The sequence below is a fragment of the Pteropus vampyrus genome, unplaced genomic scaffold (assembly GCF_000151845.1).
Source record: "Pteropus vampyrus isolate Shadow unplaced genomic scaffold, Pvam_2.0 Scaffold74, whole genome shotgun sequence".
In the NCBI taxonomy this organism is placed as follows: domain Eukaryota; kingdom Metazoa; phylum Chordata; class Mammalia; order Chiroptera; family Pteropodidae; genus Pteropus; species Pteropus vampyrus.
Window position 1 is genome coordinate 30,349 of NW_011888855.1, and position 7,500 is coordinate 37,848.

Genomic DNA, 7,500 nt, shown 5'->3' on the forward strand with positions numbered 1-7,500 from the left:
GTTGCCAGTCTCGCCACCCACCCACAACCTTTGAAGAGAGGAGAGGGGCTGGAGGGTGAATCAATCGCTAATGGCCAATGATTTCATCAATCTCGCCTACAAAAACCCCAAAAAATTAGGCTCAGAGAGCTTCTGAGTTGGTGAATAACATGAAGATTTGGGGATAGTGATGCGCTCAAAGATGGCATGGAAACTGTGGGCTCTTTCCCCATACCTCACCCTATGCATCTCTTCATCTGGCTGTAGATTCATATTCTTTAATATCTTTTATAATAAAACAGTAATCTAGTGAGTAAATGGATTACCTGAGTTCTATGAGCCAATGTAGCCAATTAATTGAACCCAAGGAGAAGGTCGTGTAAAACTTGGATTTACAACCAAATGGTCAGAAGTGCAGATAACAATATGAACTTGTGATTGGCATCTGAAGTGGGGCAGTCTTGTGGGACTGAACCCTTAACTTGTGGGATCAGACACTATCTCCAGGTAGACAGTGTCAGAGTTGAATTGAATTGTAGGATGCCCAACTGATGATGGAGAATTGTTTGGTGTGAAGAAAAAGCCACACATCACATTAGTGTCAGAATGTTACCATCATGTGGGGGATTAAGATATGAATTTATGTGTTTGAGGACACCAACTTTCAGTCCATAGCAGCATGCAGCCTAGTACTGCCCCCTTTTCTAGTGCCAGAGGTAGCTCAGCACAAGCCACAGGCTCCCCAAGGCCAGTACCGATAAGGGAGTGGCTGGGTTTAAGGCTCTGCTGTCTTGAGATTTTTTTTATAATTTGATCTTTGAAGTCCGAGAGGACAATAAAACATGCTTGTGAGTAGAAGAGATACGTGCAATATTGTGCAGTATGTATGTCCTCTGTTCCTTGCCACCCTACCTGCACAGCATCAGTGATGCCCACGGGCCCAGAATTCCAGTGGGCCCATGATGTGTGGGAGTTCAGCAAGACTCAAAGTGAGTAAGAGGTAAGCTGACCCATAGAACAGGGTCAGGGGGCAGTGTGCTGACCAAGAGGCCATGCTTTCTGCCAGAACAAGAACTCACTTCCAATGATGAAGAAACCCTATCACATCCTTCCTTATTCCTAGTGCTTTCCTGCCTTAGCCAATCTCTTACACTGAAAATAACGATGGACAAGGAAAGAGAAAAATAGAGCAACCCATCTTTCCTCTGCCCTTCGGTCCTTCCTTACTGGTCAGTAAGCAGGGAGTAGAAAATGTCGGTAGGATATGTGTGTATCAAGACATGAAATAAAAACGATTGAGTTCATTTTGTGCAGCGTTTCTACCATTATGCAAAGAATGAAATCGTTATACATATATGAGCTATCAGATAAGAATTGTAGGATTTTGGAGATTCCATATATGAGTGAAATGTTCTTATATTTGCATTTAAAACTGCCATTGCACAATATAAAAATGAACAGAAAATTTATGCTAATAAGTTACATTTTAAAATTTTCTTCACTTAGAATGATATTGAATAGCACTTCTTTGAACAAAGTCCTTGTGTTTTTATTTTCTTTGTGCCCTGTAAATTATGTAAATTATATATCAGACCTTATCCTGAACCTGTGGCCTTAGCTTCCTCATCCTTCTCAGGTCCTCCACCACCAATAGGCATAGGTGAGCTCAGGTACAGGAATGCACCTGGACCTGGAGTCAGGCATGCTGCCCAAGTATGTGGGACCTTGTGCCTTAGACAGGAACGTTTATTTACATAAATGTTTGTTGAATAAATCAATGAATGAAAAGTAAAGATGTGGGTGGTAATAATCCTTCATTCATTCAACAAGCAAACTCTGACCAGTCCTTGGTCTTGGCTGGGGATATTCCTTGCAAAGGTAGACTCAACTCTAGCCCTGATTATCCCCAGATGGCATCTCGATTTCCACCAATCTCCCCACAAACGTGCCTTGGCAGAGGCCACCAGCACCCCCTTCTTATTTTACAAGTGCAAGGTTCTGCTCAGTTCAGCTCTCCCTGACCACCCTGAGATCTGGTCCCTCCTGGTTCTCTGAAAGCCACTTGCCTCTTTATCGGAGGGGGCCCTGTGGTTCTGCCCATGGCCTACACCTCTCTTGGACTTTTTCCAAGAGTCTCAACCCTTTTGGGGCCATGGACCTCTTGGAGGGTCTCAGAAAAGTATGATCACTGGTGAAAGAGTATGATCATACTCTTCTCAGAACAATGTTTTTATAAGTACAAAATATGTAAGATTAAAAAAGAATCCAATCTATTGAAATAGTTACAAAAAAATTTTTTTAGAAATCAATTTGCAATATCACCATCAATGTATTGTTTTATTAACACTTAATAACAAGATCTAACAGCATGCCTAATCATTACCATAATTTTAAGGACAATGGAACAAAAATGACAATCAAAATTATCTACAACTATGATGTGATATAAAAACAACTGTATTTTCTATTGGCCATGAAGTCACAGGTTCTGCTGGGATCTGTCTCTTGCATTCATAATGGAAGGAAAGACTCAGTCTCCATGAAAAGTGATTTTTAAAAGTATAAGTTCTGTTATTTTTTTCCCATCCGAGTTCACAGACCCCCTGGTTGTTATTCGCAACACCCAGGGTAAGTGAACCCTCCTGCCTGTTATCTGGATGAGTCGTCACTGCCAAGGTTGCAACCACCGCCTTTTGGCAGGAGAGGGCGCCAAACAGCCTGGCGTGCCCTCCGTCTGACAGGAACAGAATCGGGTAAAACCCGCAGAAATAGTTAAAGCCCGCAAGTTGTGGCTGCAGAGGCTGCGTGATTTGGGCATAACTATATTGTGAGCATAACTAAGAATACTTTTATCTAAATGACCGGCTGTGTCTTTCGAAAGATGTGTTTGAGATAAGAAATTATCCACTAGGTTTGAAGGCGTTAAGTGTCTACACACCGGCCCGCAGCTCTGTCCAGGTGAGAGGATGCGAAGCGCTGGGTGCTCACCAATTACCTTCTGGTTTTCTCTTGTTGCCTAGCACACATCTCGAGTGTCTACTCTGTTTTATTTCTCACTGCAAATTCTGGGCTTTGCCCACGCATCCTTTCACGCTTGGTTAATGGAGTGAGCACAGAAGAAATGGACTTTTTTCTGCTGCGCTGGCTTGAGGGGACATGGGTTCCTAACCAGAGGGTACGACCGCTATCCGGGGGAGAGGTGATGGTGGCAGTGGTGGTGTCTGCAGCTGCCTGAGGAGCATGCGGGCTGAAAAGCCAGGAGCATGCAGATACCATTTCCTGAGAGGCGAGCACAACGGGGAGCTGGTTGGGGCTGGAGCTGGAGCCTGTGGACCCCGAGAGACTTTATTTATTTATTATTATTATTATTATTTTAATAAATGGAAATGAAAGAGAAAGCCAGGTGAGAGATCTGGGCTGAAGATAAAATCCAGAGGAGTTGATCGCATTTGCAACAGTTAAACCAAATGCTTAACTTCCATGGCGGAAAGCATTTTTAAAAGAGGGATCCTTGGGCCATAAAGGACCAGGTCCTGTGGATGCAGGTGGAGAAGGAGCCGTGTCCACTGTCGTGGGCTGATAGGCTCTTTTATACACCAAGTATGGGGAAGAAAGACATAAGATGTTTTGGAAAAATTTGCATTGGCTACAGACAAAGAGGAAGTGGGATAAGGTAAAGCAGGGGAGGGCAGTTCTAGGATAGGTGCAGCGTCCCAAGGGAAGAAATACTTATTACTTTTGATTGGTTACAGGCAACAGCTCTGAAAGTTCACACACGGGCAGGATGGTGGGCCCATCCAGTAGGTTGATTCATCACTCCAGCATACATTTCGGAATGTCCCCTGTCTTTTATCAGAAGAACCCCAGCTACAAACAGGCTTTCTCTCACTCCTTGGCCCACTGTAATTTAATTTAGAACATATAAGAATTTTTTTCTTGTCACAACCATGGCAGTGGGTGAATTGACCTAGGGAGAGAGTGGGCATAAGAAAAGCAGCCGCCCAGGCCCTGCAAATGGAGGGCAAGGAGGGGAGTCAGACACAAGCTTGGGAGGAGGGAGGAAACCAGATGCAGTTTCATAGTTCATGTCCAGGGTACTGATGCTTCGGAAAAAGGAGGACTGAAAAGTGCTCATGGCTTTAGCGGCATGGAGGTCGCTGGCAATCATAGTGAGAGCTGTGTTGGATGATTCACTCATCACCCAACAGTGACACCGCTGCCTTAACTCTGCCTGAAACTGGCTTATGATATGATCCAGCAACCTCACATCTGGGTAAAGACCCAAAAGAAACATAATCAATATCTCAAAGAGATAGCCACACCCCAAAGTTCATTGCAGCATTATTCACAATAGCCAAGATATGTAAGCAACCTAGATGAATGGATAAAGAAAAGGTAATATAGATAGATGATAGATATCTAGATGATAGATAGATAGATAGATAGATAGATAGATAGATAGATAGATAGATAGATAGAAATATAGTTAGATATATTGGAATATTATTAAGCCTTTTAAAATAAGAAAATCTTGCCATTTGTGACAACATGGATGAAACTGGAGGACATTATGCTAAGTGAAATAAGCCAGACAGAAAAGACGAATACTGTAGATTTCACTTATATGTGGAATCTAAAAAAGTCAACTCATAGAAGCAGAGTGGAATGGTGATTGTCAGGTGCTGAGGGTGAAATAAATGAAGAGAGATTCGTCAAAAGATACAAATTTTCAGTAATAAGATGAATCAATCCCTAAGACCTAATGTATAGCATGGTGAATAGAGATAATAATACTGTATTGTATACTTGAAGTTTCCAAAGAGACTAGATCTTAAGTGTTCTCACCACACACACACACACATACACACACAAGTAACTATGTGAGGTTATGGAGGTGTTAATTAGCTTGATTGTGGTGATTACTTCACAATGTATATGTATATCAAAACATCACATTGTACATTTTAAACGTATACAACTTTTACTTGTCTATCATACCTCAGTAAAGCTGGGGGTGTTTGGGGCTGGGTTACAGAGCAGCATTCTCTGAATGGTCTAGGGACACAGGAGCTAACATACAGGGAAAGCCACACAGTTAAAAAGGAAACCAATAGTGACCAGATGATTTAAGCTACTGCTCAAGGCCAGGTCAACATTTGAAAAATCAATGTAATTCACCACATCAACAAACTAAAAAGAACTATATGATCATTCCAGTAGACGTAGAAGAAGCATTCGACAAATCTAACATAGATTCTTGATTAAAGGAAAAAGATAAAAAGAAAAAAACTCTTGGCAAAGTAGGGATAGAAGTGACTTTCTCAACACTGTGAAGGATTACCATCACACTCAATGGCGAAAGACTGAAAGCTTTCCCCCAAGGATCAGGAACAAGGGTATCCGCTCAGGATGTCCACTCTCAGCACTTCTAGTCAATGTTGTACTAGAGATTCTAGCCAGTGCAACAAGGTGAGAAAAGTAATTAAAGGCATCCAGACTGGTAAGGAAAAAGTAAAATGTTCATTACTCACAATGACATGATATCTGTGGGGGAAATCCAATGGAATCTACAAAATAAACTACTAGAACTGATAAGCGAATTTAGCAACCTTGCAAGATACAAGATCAATATGCTGAAATAGTGTTTCTACATACTAACCATAAACAATTGGAAATTGTTTTGTCTGTAAGAAATAAAAGAAACTGATGAATTCTGTTGTCTACATAAGAAACATCCAAACCCATAGGGAATTTCTATGAGTTTATTTAAGCCAAACTGACCACATATGCTGGGGAGCAATATCTCAAATGCTCTGGAGAATGACAGTTTTGCAGCTTATTTTAAACATTAAAATCAAAGGAGATGGAAGGTGCATGATATCCATTTATGGTAGATTAAGTGTTGAGAGAAAGTGATGTGGGGAGATCTCCAAGATAAGATAAAAAGCAAAATGGTGAAACACATACTTCTTTTACAAGGTGAGTACAGGATCGTTAATAATCAACATTTACAGTACATAGAGATGGGGAACAAGATAACAATGGAGGCTTCGGAAGTCTGTGCTCCGGTGCCAGCAGTTGTGCCTTCCAGGGGTAAGAAAGAAAAATCACTCTTACATTTCGAAGGTATCTTATCCTGATGCATAAGGACAATGGCCGGAACTCACTCAATGTAAAGACTGACCTTTGCTAAGGAAGCTCCAAGCCTAAGATGTGACTACTTGCTATGACCTGCCCGCTTAGGAATTTGTGATCAGACTGACCTCTGTGGTTACTTTTGGTCACTGAGTTTATCAGGCCTGCTATGTGGCCCTGCTGGGCTTGTCAGTTTCATTGCCTAGCCCCTTTTTCATTCACACTATTCTCTTGCTTTGATTGGCAACTTGAGTGAAAAAACAAAAAGTTACGTGTAATTTCTGAAGAATTGTAATGAGGAAAAGTGTGCTGACACAATCCAAATTTTGCAGGCATTACAGAGTTACGACATGCCTCACAGCTGAGTGCTCATGGGTTTTTTGGAGAAACCAGAAATGACTAAATTATTTCCTTATGGGCTCAGCTTGCCCACCCAGGGCAGACCCCAGACATATACTTGTAACAGCCTCCAGCCAAGCAGCTTACCCAGGGGAAAAAAGACTCATTGTTTCAAGACTGGCAGTGAGGTTTCTCTCCTTTCTCTTTCCTTCTTCTTATAAATCCTACGATTGCCTTTTTTCAAGAAAATCAGCCCGCTGATTGGCTCTGACATGTTCATGGACAATCTCAACAAGTGAGTCTGGGAACTATTCCTGACCCTCCATATAGCCCCTTATTTTAAATGGTTGCAGTAATTCTTTAGACTGCCTTCTGTAGGTAAAAAGCAAAGGCACTTTTAAAGCCATCTGAAGTTTCTCAGAAGCAGCTCTGGACAACTACCCAAAAGTATGTTTAAATGAGTTTCTTTGGTTTATTTCTTAAAGGGCTACACCTCCATCACCCCCTGGGCCTGTTGCTACTGCTTTAACATTCTATGAAAGTGAGGAAAATCATGTAGAAAGAATTTATTGACATGAGAGTATAATGATTACATTTGTTGAGTATTTTTACAAAGCTAGTTAGAAAACACAATGTGAAGTGTTTTTATTAAAACAGAGCAAATGTTAAAATATGCATGAAGAGAGTCTGGAAAGCTCTAAAGCAAAATATTAACAGTATGGGTGGCATGGTGGTTAAGGAACATTTTCACTTTCTTTATACTTATTTATGCTCATCATTCTTACACCTGTCTAATTTGTTGATAGCATATATTAATGGAATAATTGTTAAGAGTCTAAAATTACAAGGAGGAAGTACCAGGGAACTGAAAGAGCAGCTGGAGGACGCTGATCATGCCGCCTCTATTTCCTGGCCATCCTGCTGCAATGTGACAGCAAGCCCACTTAGCCCGCACAGCCAAGTGAAAACAGAAAGCCAGGATTGCCATACTGAAAGGAGGGCAAGCCAGTATTTTCTCTCACCCGATTTCAGTATCACGTTTTTAAC